The following is a 13,039-nucleotide window of genomic DNA, read 5'->3' on the forward strand; positions in this document are numbered from 1 at the left end:
AAAGTGTAAGAAATTTTGGTGTTTTGGCAAAAAAAGTCTACATAGTATGTTGACTTTTTTGACATAAACATGTTTGTGCATATTATCATCATTCAATAGTATAAAACAAAGTCGCTTACAGCTGTCTGTCGCTACGTATGCTTAAATCTTTCAAATTACGCAACGGATTTTGATGCGTTTTTTTAATACATATACATTGTTGAAAAAGGCGTATTATTCGATACAAGATTTTGTAGATGATAAAAAAGCGTGGAATTAATACCTGTTGACTTCCAGGCAGGATATATTAATTTAATAATTGTATTAACTAACATGACTGTATTTTTTTAAATGTTGAAAAAGAGTAACTACTGAGTTTTTTGCCGGTTCTTCTCGGTAAAATCTACTTTCCGAACCGGTGGTAGCTTCACTTAATTGTTAAATGACGATTCAAAAGTGCTTTTTGATTTTAATAGATTGATTGATTCCTGAGGAACATTTAAATGTATAATACATGCACAATATAGTAGAGAAACGCTATATATAATATATTAACACTTTTTTTAGTATATTTAGTATTAGCATTGCACCTGTGCGAAGTAGTCTGTAGATTATAACACTATTAGAATAAAAAAAATAATGCAGATCATTTTAGTACGTAACAGTTTGTTGACTAGGCGAAGGCTATTCTTGTTAAGGATTCCTCCATGCTGCTCTATCGCGCGTGTAGCTTACGTCACGGCTATCACTGTACGATACGATATAAACTATAACCTCGTATTTAGTACCTCATAAATTCAGTGGCTTGTTAAGATTTCCAGACCTTTCGATCCATGATTGAGCTTCGCGAGTTGCAAACATTTGATTTGACTGCCCCTTAAATCTTTGTTTAAATATCAAATGACATATAATGCTAAAATTAGGTTATCTGTAATTTCAATTTCAAGTTTTTTAATGATTTGAAAATATGAATAGATTAATATTTCCGTAAAGACATACCTCATAAATAAATTCTTAATTTAATATAAAATATACTTAAAGGATACTATATTTACATTGATTTCAGGTTTAAATAAATGGCTGTCGGCTCAAAGGTGACCGAAGGTTTAATTAAGAGAGGGTTTAGAGAAAACTGTGACCCAAACAAATACACATAGGGCTCAGTTCAGAATGCCCGCTATTTGCGTAATTACTATAAAATATTTCACAGTTTCAAGTTATTTCAATTAACACAGCGAGTTCTGAATCATTGAAAATGGTTGAAAAAATAATCAAAAACATGGAAAAAAAATGCATTCGCATTCGGATTGAATTTAGAATATTTTTAATCACGACTGCGATGTCTATATGCGATTGTTGTACATTCGAGGTAAATATTTGCATTGTAAATTGCATGAAATAAAAACAATACGCGCCAACGTAATCTGTGCTCATTTCGATTGCTATCATTACAAATAGCTCGTTACAACTGAAACGATTAAATAAATAAATGTTTACAAAGAACTTTTAATTTATTGACTTGCGTGTATTGTGCGTGAAGGAGGAGCTGGATGTGAGTAGCTAAAGATCGATCACAAAAGCGTGCTTGGAGAGGCCTATGTCCAGCAGTGGACGAATAAAGGCTGTTGATGAGGATAATGATGATGATGAATTTATTGACATGTAAATTTACCTGCCACAAAGAGGGAAGAGAAGCAAACACACCAATCCTCGATTAGCCAATATCCAACAATTAGCCAATGTCCACTTTTTGTCCATACGTTGACAATTATTATCGACTTATGCGAAGAAAACTACTCCAGTAAAGTGAGAAAAGGGAACAGTGCATACACATTTGTGATGCTGCAAAAGAATTATTTTGCTTTTTAAAATATTTTTTATTTCATTTGTGTATATTATTGTACGACATGAAAGGACTGAATAATGCTTAGAACTCATCACTGTATCACATAAAAGGCGGTCTATAGCTAATTAGCCATTTCATACGCCGTTATTTTATTTTAATTTAATTTAAGAAAATTTCTGTTCCATATCCGCCAGATGGTACGTAATCTGCTACGTAATGTTTTGTTGCTAACAATCATGCTGTATATTAATGACCTTAAATATTTAATTTAATCTTACTTACAACCTCTTTGGCTTTTGTCTCGGTAGACGAAAATCTTTGGTTTTTTTTTCTTTCAAGAAATTCTTAATAGTAAACCCTCGTGGGGAATTTGTCACTACGACACCCACTTACGGAATGTACGTGAAGCCCCCGGGCCTGCGCTCTTATCTGTTTCAGTAGTGTCAGATTTACTTTCCATTGGAATTAGAGTGTGGGTACTAGGAATGGAAGGTACCCGTGTTTACGCAACAACGTTTGCAACATATCTCCTGAACAATTTGAGAATTTACTTACGATACCATAAAAGATCGCAAAGCAGGGTCAGAGGGATATAATCATTAAGTAAATATCAGAGATTCAATCTATTGAGAGGTGCCGCAAAGATTATTATCACATCGTCATGAATCAATCACGTCATATGAGTACTTTAACAACAACAAAATGAAAGATACAAAAGAATGGAGTTAAAAGAGAAATCGATATGATTTATTCAATCGAAAAAGTCTCACAATTCCGTATATTTTGTTAAATCTTCCTACAGATTATTTTAAGCTACAAACCAACGACGATTTCGCCACACACGAATAGAGGCGAGGAATTCTTTGTAATATTTTGTAAAACCTGAAAATCCACAACGAAACCAATTCACAGCCGCTGGACGATGCCATTGAATTCGGAACACCTGCTATGTGCAGAAAATATTACAGACGGACATATTTAAATCCTAAATCCCTTTATCCTTGAAAATACGAAGCTAGTTATGAAGCCGGGAAAATATTGTAGAGTAGAAAGGCTGACGATTATTTTATCGATAAAAAAAGTCTTATGTTACGTAACGTTAAATAGTTTTGATCGAAAGAGGCTTCTGAAAAGGTCCCATTTAAATTTTGAAAAGATCTGATGATGAATTTCGGAGACAGATAAAGGAACTCTTCAATAAATGCCAGCAAATCAGCCACGATTACTGCTATTTTATTGCTGTATGCTATTGAAGTCGGTTTCATTTCCGTTGAAAAATTTTATACGAGCAACGAATATGTCAGGGAATAAATCTTTTAATAATTTGTATTGAGTCATATTTTAATGAAGCTAAAAATATGACTCAGTACAAATGTTCTTTTCTATAAATAAATTACAATACTCTTTTCTGTAAATAGCTTCATGTTATTATCTTTCAAAAATTCACCCTTTGGCGTAATAGTATGGCTGTATTTATGAAGAATTTATTTGAAAAACTAGAATATTGGCTAATATACAGATTATATGCGCTGTTCTTCTATGAGTTACATAATGCAACACACACACATACAAAAATCACTTATCCAATTTTTAATCAAATGAAAATATAACAGCGGCCTATTTAGAACATTAATTGGGATAGCATTAAAAATAATACAACGCATGAAATAAAACTTTAATACACAACTTATGATAGTCTCATAGATAGGTTTAGAAGAATAGAATTTTACAAATAATTCCTTATATTAAATCAACTGAAAAGGAAAGTTTTTATAAAGAATTTGTAAATTTTAAGTTAGTAACTTGAAATTTCGAAGTGTTTATCCTTAATTTATTTCGCCTGAACTTTGTTCCTCTATTTAACCGCGAAATCTAATTCTATGTTACCAAACAAAAGAACACAAGAGACATTGAAATGCAGTGCGAGGCGACACGGAATGATTTACAATCCCATCCGGCGCACATCATATGCAACAAAAGACCTAACATTATGAAATAAGTAGTAATAACTAAGACAAACAATGTGTCAAACATTATTGACTTGGTTACTTCTCATTATTCGATTCATCTTAAAAAATCACTTGAATCATGGAAGACGAAGCAAGCATAAAGTAATCAGAGTTAACACTAGTTATAAATGCAGATTCCGCGGAGAAGAACCGATTAATCGAAAGCTTAACTGTGATTCTAGATTTATATTACAAAGTTCAGGTATAATTCTTATTATAAATGTATTTAAATGAAATTTGTGAGTATGCTTTATATAACCCTGAGTATTCCACTAACTAGGCTGAATTTTTGAATGGACTTTTGACCCAGAAAACACTTTGAATCTAGTAATATGGCTACATAAAATTCTTGATTTTTATTTTTAATACACTTAATACGTTTTATTTCTGTCGCTACTCATCGTTGAAGTGGTAACCGTTGCATTTTTTAAAAGTATTTTAAATTGCCAGGAAATTTTAAAGAGACCCAGGAAATTTTAAATATATTAGTGAGAAAATTGACCTAGTTCAAGCTACGAACAATATATCGAGAGAAGATTTGGCCTACATTTATATTTTTAGCGGATATTCAAATCGAACAGGCAAAGGTTAATATCCCACAGAAATAGTGCAGTTTCGTGATGCAGAAATAGTTGACTAGTCATTTTGTAAATACATTTCCTTTGTCTGCGATTCTTATTTACTCTTTTCAAACATCTTTTATACTCTCCGCCGCTTCTTTCACTGGCAGTCCTAGGAATCGCAAGATTACTTTTTAAGACAAATTGCTCTCGGCTCCTGTAATCCCTCACTGATCATTCAGCATTGTAAGAATAAAAAATCTAATAAGCGAGTTAAGATCTACGACAAAGCTCGACATAGGATTATATTTATTTCATTAAAAAAGTTTATGGAAATAGCAAATCGTATAATCTAGACGGTATATACAAACAAATCTTATATGAATTAAACAAGCCGAGCACCTACATTAGGAGATAAATTTTAAATTTGTTTACAAGAGCAGCTGCTACCTCTCCTGATTTGTTTACGAATATTTACATAAAACCTTCAGTAGATATTTAGCTAAATATTTACTAATTAAATTATTTACATTTAGAGTTTTAAATTTTAATGCTTGCTGTGTACTTTTATATACTTTTCACTTGGCTAAAAGACATCAAATTGAAAAATAATATATAAAACGTATCTCGTTAAGAACATACTTATCCAAGCAAATAATTTTCAAATGAAAATAAATCCAATTACAGTCTGTCTTAAAATGGGTTACGTTCTTCTATGAATATCGTCAAAATTTACATAAAGATAATTTGATTTTACTAATCGCCTCACACATTGTTATGTGTGAGGCGATTAGTAAAATACAACCGACACTTAAATGCAACAGAGGATGCATTTTAAATAAGGGAGACAGAAGATATGATTCAAGTAAAATATTCCAAAGTAATTTCCCTCATAATAGGCAGACCTCTTAATGAAAAATGAGGTAATAGAGGGCGCAGAACAATAGTTCCATTCAACACCGTTCACACTGTCGCAGGCTGCACATTGTGCGATGCACAGATGAATTTTTAATTAATTAAAGCGAGAAAGAAAAAAAATAACTATATCTCTATTTATAACTTTAAATATATCCTGAATGAAAGCCTTCTATTGAAGGGGAAGAGACGCGTAAGTGTATCGCGGTTAATTTTCAGAAAATTCCCAAATCTAAATGTTTAAAAGTAAATGACCAAAACGAACTGAAAATACGAAAAGAGATTTACGTGAGAAAAATGTTCGTTTCTCAACATTTAGTATTTATTAAATAGTTTTTCCTTGAAATGTCTCTTTTTATCTCCCTGTTTGGGAACCCTTCTTGATTTTATGAGTTACGGGGACGATTTGTTTACCGAAAGGATTGTGTGCGGGTCGCTCCTGAAATATGTAACAGAAAAAGTTGTTTAGCTGTTTATTTATTAATGAAAACATTCACGTCGCTTTTTTTATAGTAAAGTAAAAGTAAAGTAAAGTAACAGCCTGTAAATTTCCCACTGCTGAGATAAGGCCTCCTCTTCCATTAAGGAGAGAGATTGGAACATATTCCACCACGCTGTTCCAATGCGGGTTGGTGGAATGCACATGTGACAGAATTTCGATGAAATTAGACACATGCAGGTTTCCTCACGATGTTTTCCTTCACCGCCGAGCACGAGATGAATTATAAACACAATTAAGCACATATATATAGTGGTGCTTGCCTGGGTTTGAACCCGCAATCATCGGTTAAGATGCACGCGTTCTAACCACTGGGCCATCTCAGCTCAGCTCAGCTGCTTCGCTTTTTTTATTCCATGTACTAATTATAGACTTTTTAAACATATTCGGTATCTATTAAACATTAAGTTGAAATAATTTCTTTCAGTAAAAGCTGGGTCATATGTCTATTGAATATTCTCTATTGGAATATGTCAATTTTAACCAGCGATTGCGGGTTGAAATCCGGGAAGCCCCACTGTTTTATCGTGGCCGACGGTAAATTAAAAAATCACGTGAAAACCTACACATGTATCAACGTATTGGACCAGCCCAGTGGAATAACTTCCCAGCAGACGACATTTACTAGCTGTTACATTTTTGGCTATACTGTCAATGGATTATCAGTCATAAGACCAAACCTCCTGTTATTACCAATCAACATTGATTACATCTATATCTGTATCAATTCAGTCAGACTTCCACAGTTCCTTTTCGTAAGTAGAAAACAATCGGTACAAAAATGCTTCTGATTTGTTGTTTGTATAGAACACAAAATCTAATCAATTCTTTATCGTTTCCACGATGATAAAGCATCAAACTACTTCCAGTACGAGATAATATACATTAATTGCGACTCACCTTACGTTTGATATAAGTAATTTCAAAGGGTAAGTAAATTAATTTATTTTATGGGACAAAAAAGTTCAAATTTATAAATTTTAAAAGCGTAACCGTGGTACTTGTCAGAGTTGGCTAATTTTCTAGGATGCTTAATAGATGAATACAAGTTGACGCGGGAGGGTGACAGTAATTTGGCAGGAAGCTTCGAGGAAACCAACGAAGTTTTGGCTGATGAAAAAACGCCTTTTACGTTATACTCAAATCTTGTAGTATTTTAAAAAAATATGACAGTTAACTCTCGATATGAAGTCAAAATTATGACAGTTAACTCTAGATATTAATTCAAAATTATGACAGTTAACTCTAGATATTAATTCAAAATTATGACAGTTAACTCTCGATATAAAGTCAAAATTATGACAGTTAACTCTCGATATAAAGTCAAAATTATGACAGTTAACTCAGATTAGAGTCAAAATTTATATCAGTTAACGCTCGATATTAAACTGTCACACAAATTAATAAAGATTAACAATATAGTACCAATAATACAGACGCAAAATTATTGGATGTCAATATATTTCGTGAAACCTTTTCATTAAGTTGTATTTGACGTGTTATTATTAATATGACGATGGCTTTGTATCGCGTGTCTCAAACAATTCGATCATTATTCGCTCTTATACAATATTAAGGTCTGTTTACTACTAACTTACAGGGTACTCGATCAATTACTGTGAATCAATAACTCCATAGAATAGCCCCTATGAAAATTTAAACATTCCGATCAGTTACCCTCGAGTGGAGGCTCGTAATGGCCAGTCATTTGTCAAAGTAACGACATAACCTCATCAATCCAGAGTTCGCATTAAAATCTAAAGAGCGCTGCGGAATAATTACAGAGCGTCGAACCATCTTTGTGAGACAACTGACAAAAACGAACAATTTATGTGTCACATTCGGTTACGACTTTATTCATATTCGTGACAATGAGCCCCTTTGTTAATTTAAAAGCAATCATATAAATACATACATTAGTTTATTTGTTTTTAAAGGAAATTGCTAATTTCCTCTTTACTTTGCAAAATGAAAAAAATAATTGAAATCGCTTTACAATATAACTTACATTAGTCAATTGTTTATTTGAATTTTGTCGAAGCAATTAAGCCTTTAGGAGTAAATCCTAACTTTGAACCGACTTTCATATGCATTTGTTTTATAAATTAAATAGTTTCGACTTCCCGTTTTAATAGTTTACGTAACTTAATTAAACTCATGAATTAAAGAAAACTAATAAGTTCCTCATTAAGCTGGATTAAATACCTCAACAATATACTTGCTTTAGGTGCTTTTACATGTATTATGTATATATAAAATATATGGTTCCCCGTTCAGTCAATGTACCTGATAATAATATTATAAGTACAAAATATATTAAGGATGTTAGGATTTTATTTAAAATGACTAATTATAGCAAATTAATAAATTGTTAATATTTACATTAAATTAATTTTACCAAATGCTAGACATGTCAAAATTAACTAAATATAATATAAACACTGAAATCACGAAAAAGGACTATCATTTTTGTAATAATTCAAAAAGGGAAATAGTGTGTTTAACCTGAATTTAATATTAAAAATGAAGAAGTGATTCCATCTCAATATTTGTAGCTGTATATTAATGGCGCGGAAAATGTTAAAATAAGATATCTTCTCATAAAAACGCAGTCACGGAATAAAAACATAACAAATGGCTGCGTGGACACTCGCCGTAATGTTATTTACAAGATTAACTTCTCGGGCCTTAATACTAATGTAATTAAAGATACAACCGTAGATATACTTTGAAGGAAATGAAATAAATAGAAATAGAATGAAAACTCGGTCATTTACAGATATCTCTCCATGAAATCCATCATTCGCGACAAATATTGACAGAATGGATAAATATTCTGTTGATAATAGGTACGAGTCAGCGCTGCAGTTGGAAACACTTTAAGTGACTCATAGATCATTATTGCTCGCTGTATTCTAGTTTAATTATGAAGAATAATAAAAATACTCTCTAAACTTACCGGGAGCAGAGAAAGGTGTGGAGTGTTAGTGGGAGACGCGGTCGACTGGTTAGGTTAGTTCGAGAAGCGCGGAGACATTAGCCCACACTAACGTGTCACCCGTCCGGAGGCCGGGCGCCGACTGGCTGCGTCGATCGATACGTCGGCCATTGCTGCGTTGCGTTCCGTTTAGTCCAATTCCAAATTCGAACGTTTTTGTTCTGTGCGCGCGTTTTTTTAATTTGCGAAATGAGGTCAATTATCTGTATTTGAGTGGCCAATATGATTGATGTATTCCTTAAACTTTTTTCTATAAAATGAAATATGATTTTTCTTTTATAAGTTAGAATGAGCAATTGCCTTAATTTTATAAATATGATACACGTTACACATTTTAAAGATATCTGTCGGTTATCTGATAGTTGAACGAAGTAAAAAGTAAAAAAAAAAATTTAATAAATGAATTTTAATTGTTATTTTGTACTTTTAATGATTTAATAATGATTATTAACTACGGTTAAAAAACTTATAAACAACTATGTAGTATTTAATTTTGCTATTGCAACTTAGCGTATATTCAGCTAAATTTAATTTAATTATTTTTTATCGACTGCATAAATCACAAGATTTTACGATATACCGAGTGTGTATATAAACAACAATATGACATAATTTACCTAATACAAGTAGGCATGAGATTTAATGCCTTTGGTTCGAATTGTCTGTAGTGTTGTAGTATCTATTTTTGTTTATCAGTCAATCTACCCTCAGTTTTAGTGCTTAAAAAAGGTTACACTTTTAAGGGTGAGTTAAGTACATAACATAGGCTGTTTGTAAATTAAATTTTGGAATATTCAAAGGGAAAAGTTAATGAAAAAAAAATCTTACCGTCATCAACTTAATTGTAATCAACATTTAGCAACTAAGAACCCAAACTTAACAAGTAATACTCTTAACGTGCTAGTTGTGAGATTAAGTTATTTAGTCCAGAGACTAGAAGACAGGAGCAGGCGTTATTACAATAAGTTGGAAGTTATTGTCCGGACGGCGAGTGCAACACGCTGGCTGTGACGTAATTTATTAATTTCGGCAACAATGGCGACGCCTTTACGCCTCTCGTATTGTCTCTGCAACTATTCAAACTTTTTATATTCGTATTACCAATGATGTTGTAGTAAACAGATATGTTATTAACGCGCAAAAAGTGAAGACTAGAAAACGTCCTAATTGGGACGTTTGCCTTTAGTTGTTTTACGTAGTAATACGTTTTGCGTAATTAAATCATCTAGTTATCCCTTTTACTTATTGTTTTTATCAAGCTATCCTTTTTACTTTTAACGAAATGTAAAAATAAACTAAAATAAACGGTCCCCGGCGCGGCACACTTTTTTCTGTTGTTTAGTATGGATATAACATATCTGTTTATTAGAATATCATTGCGTTTTACTTATACGATCATTATGGTGGACAATTATAATATTCTCTTATTAGCCATCAGACTAATGGTACCTATACCAATAAATAATTAAAATGAATGAATGACATCTTACCATTCGTTTTCAATCAACATAAACATTAGATATATTGCTTTGTATGTTAAGAAATAGATTGACGAGTATTTAGCTAATGAGACCACGTCTCGTGCTCTCTTACTGACAATAGATATCAAAAACGTATAAGAGTTTTCACAATAAGAAATTTTCAGGATTGTTATAGCTATCGATACGTATAGCAGCACTTTCTTTCAGCTAGTTGGGTTGTGTAATGTAACTATAACGAAATATACTTAAACATAATCTGAATTAAAGCTTTATAAAATTGGTGGTCAGTGTATGAACGACCTGACCTTCGCTTTAGAACAACTGAGTAAGATAGTAATAAATTTTTGGACAACTATGCTTTTATTAATGGCGTCGTCTCGATGAGCCATCTATTTGGTGGGCCAGATCAAGCCCTATCAGATCCTATCAGTGTGAGAAATATACATCCTTAAACCAACAAACTGTCGCTATCCCTGGGAACTATGATGGAATCTCTTGTGCCTGTAACTACACCGGCTCACTTACTCTGCAAACTTGGACACAGTAATTCAGATAAGGCATGTAGGGGGTAGCATGTGGAAATAATACTATTGACTTCTGGGCATGATATAATATATACGAGTACATATACAAATGTATTTAACTAACATGACTGTATTTAATTTAAATGTTGAAAAAGTGTAACTACTGATTTTCTTGCCGGGTATTTCCCTCTTGAATCTACTTTCCGAACCTGTGGCAGCTTCACTTAATATAGTTACAAAATGACGGTTCAAAAGTGCTTGTAAAAGCCTACTTGAATAAAGTATATTTTGATTTTGATTCCTTACCTTTCCAGGTGAATACCTTCATAGATACTCTCGAGCAAAGCCTTGTAAGGTAAAAGTTAGTGTATAAATAATAATAATAGGAGAATGTTTGTTAGAGGATAGGGTGGATGCTAAGTAGGTATTACCTACCAAGACGGTTTTTGGCGGTTTATGATATCAATATACTCTCAACTGGCATTAGCAATTATCATAAGGACAAGTTATTTGCGGTAACGCCAGGGAGGGTTAATGTACTATTTGTAAGGGGTGACCCGCGAGGACAAAAACCAGACGTACACACCCGATACAAATATCTATTTACCCAAAATCTGGACAATTTCTACGAGTATATTTTAAAGGCCTTTCGTCTTTACTACTCCTAATTAAAAAACATCCCAATAATAAATATTACAGACAACAACTAAAATTAAAAAATTATCATTTATATTACTTTTTCAAAGTTTTATTTAACTTTTTTTTAACGATGCTGTGTTAGTTCAGGTCATATCTTGCGAGACAATTTAAAAGCAGTACTTCGCATCGTACGTTGTTGTTAAATGGCAATGCCGATGACAATGCTGTTATATGGTAACCATGACCCAATTCTAATCCCAGGGATCGCTCCAAATAATGGAACACCGCATCAGCTCTCAAAAAAAGGGTTTCAAATTAATTAAATATAAATACGTAATATTCATATTCGCCTACGCAGGCTTGTGAATTATATAGCAGAAGATTATGATGTTCTTGAGACGCAGATCAAACAAATATAAAATTTGTTTCAAGTCGGTACAGGTCAATACGAAAATGGTACAAACGATCTTTTACACTGAAATGGGGAGCAGGGAGGATGTGACGAAGATGTTTGTGAAAACGGTTGGAATTAGAAATGACTTCATTAAGCAAAATGGTAACTGAGCTCTTACGAATTTTTTTTTTGTGGACGTAGTTTTTTTCGAACTCGTGGTATATTTTTTCCGATCCACGAGCAAGTGCATGTAAGCCTTTAACTTTAGCTTTTAAACTGATATAATTTTTAATCTCAAAATTAACATTAATTTATCGATTTTAAAAGATTAACCTTTGTTAACAGCAACGTCGTATTAAGAAAGTGACATTACATAATATATTTCGCCTGTAGATATTTTTCAAAAATAAATGAGTAAATCCGAGCCGCGGGGACGCGCCACCGGCTGTCACTTGATCATCCCTTTAGAGAGATTAATCAAATATGACGCTTCGTGGTTGGATCACCTTCCGTAAACTAATTGGCGACCGAATGTGTCTGCGCCTCGTACGTGTGTTCAAGCTCTACCGGTTTACCCTGATTACAGATAAATAAGTAACTTAAAATAAAATTGTTTATTTACATCACTTGAAAACTTCGTAAAATAAAGTGATCACTATTTCTTCACTATATTGTGCATATATTATACATATAAAACTTTTATTTAATTTTCTTTTTTATGATATAGTTTGGCGGACGAGCATATGGGCCACCTAATGGTAAGTGGTCAGCATCACCCATAGACAATGACGCTGTAAGAAATTCCCTGCATCTTCAATGTGCCACCAACCTTGGGCACTAAGATTTTATGTGCCTGTAGTTACACTGGCTACTCATTCCTAAAATCCAACACAACTATACTAAGTACTGCTATTTGGCGATAGAGTATCTAATGAGTAGATGATCCCTAACTAGATGACCACAAATTCTACTGCCAAGATGGATTCCTATTTTCTAAAATGTCATCCAATGCCAGTCAATTATAAACAAAAGTTAAGCGTATAACTTGCCCAGATTGAAACTTGAAAACAATCATTCATTCAACCAATCATTGCCTAAGATTCACGTAATATAACTAAAAAGATATCTGTGACATCGTGTTCTTATTTTTTCTATGAGTTATGGTTCGAAATACTTGCAAAATCAGTATTGATCT

The 13,039-nt window shown here is 32.8% G+C and overlaps 1 protein-coding gene across 1 annotated transcript in view; it reads right to left on the reverse strand.

Annotated features, from left to right (window-relative positions):
* Positions 1-8,894, reverse strand: part of LOC124539657 (complexin) — a 327,849-nt gene extending 318,955 nt beyond the window's left edge. The window contains exon 1 of the mRNA XM_047116959.1: positions 8,768-8,894. The gene's annotated coding sequence lies outside the window, so the exon portion shown is untranslated. The remainder of the gene's footprint in view (positions 1-8,767) is intronic.
* Positions 8,895-13,039: the final 4,145 nt, after the last annotated feature.

Source organism: Vanessa cardui, chromosome 23, assembly GCF_905220365.1.
Source record: "Vanessa cardui chromosome 23, ilVanCard2.1, whole genome shotgun sequence".
Taxonomy (NCBI): Eukaryota; Metazoa; Arthropoda; class Insecta; order Lepidoptera; family Nymphalidae; genus Vanessa; species Vanessa cardui.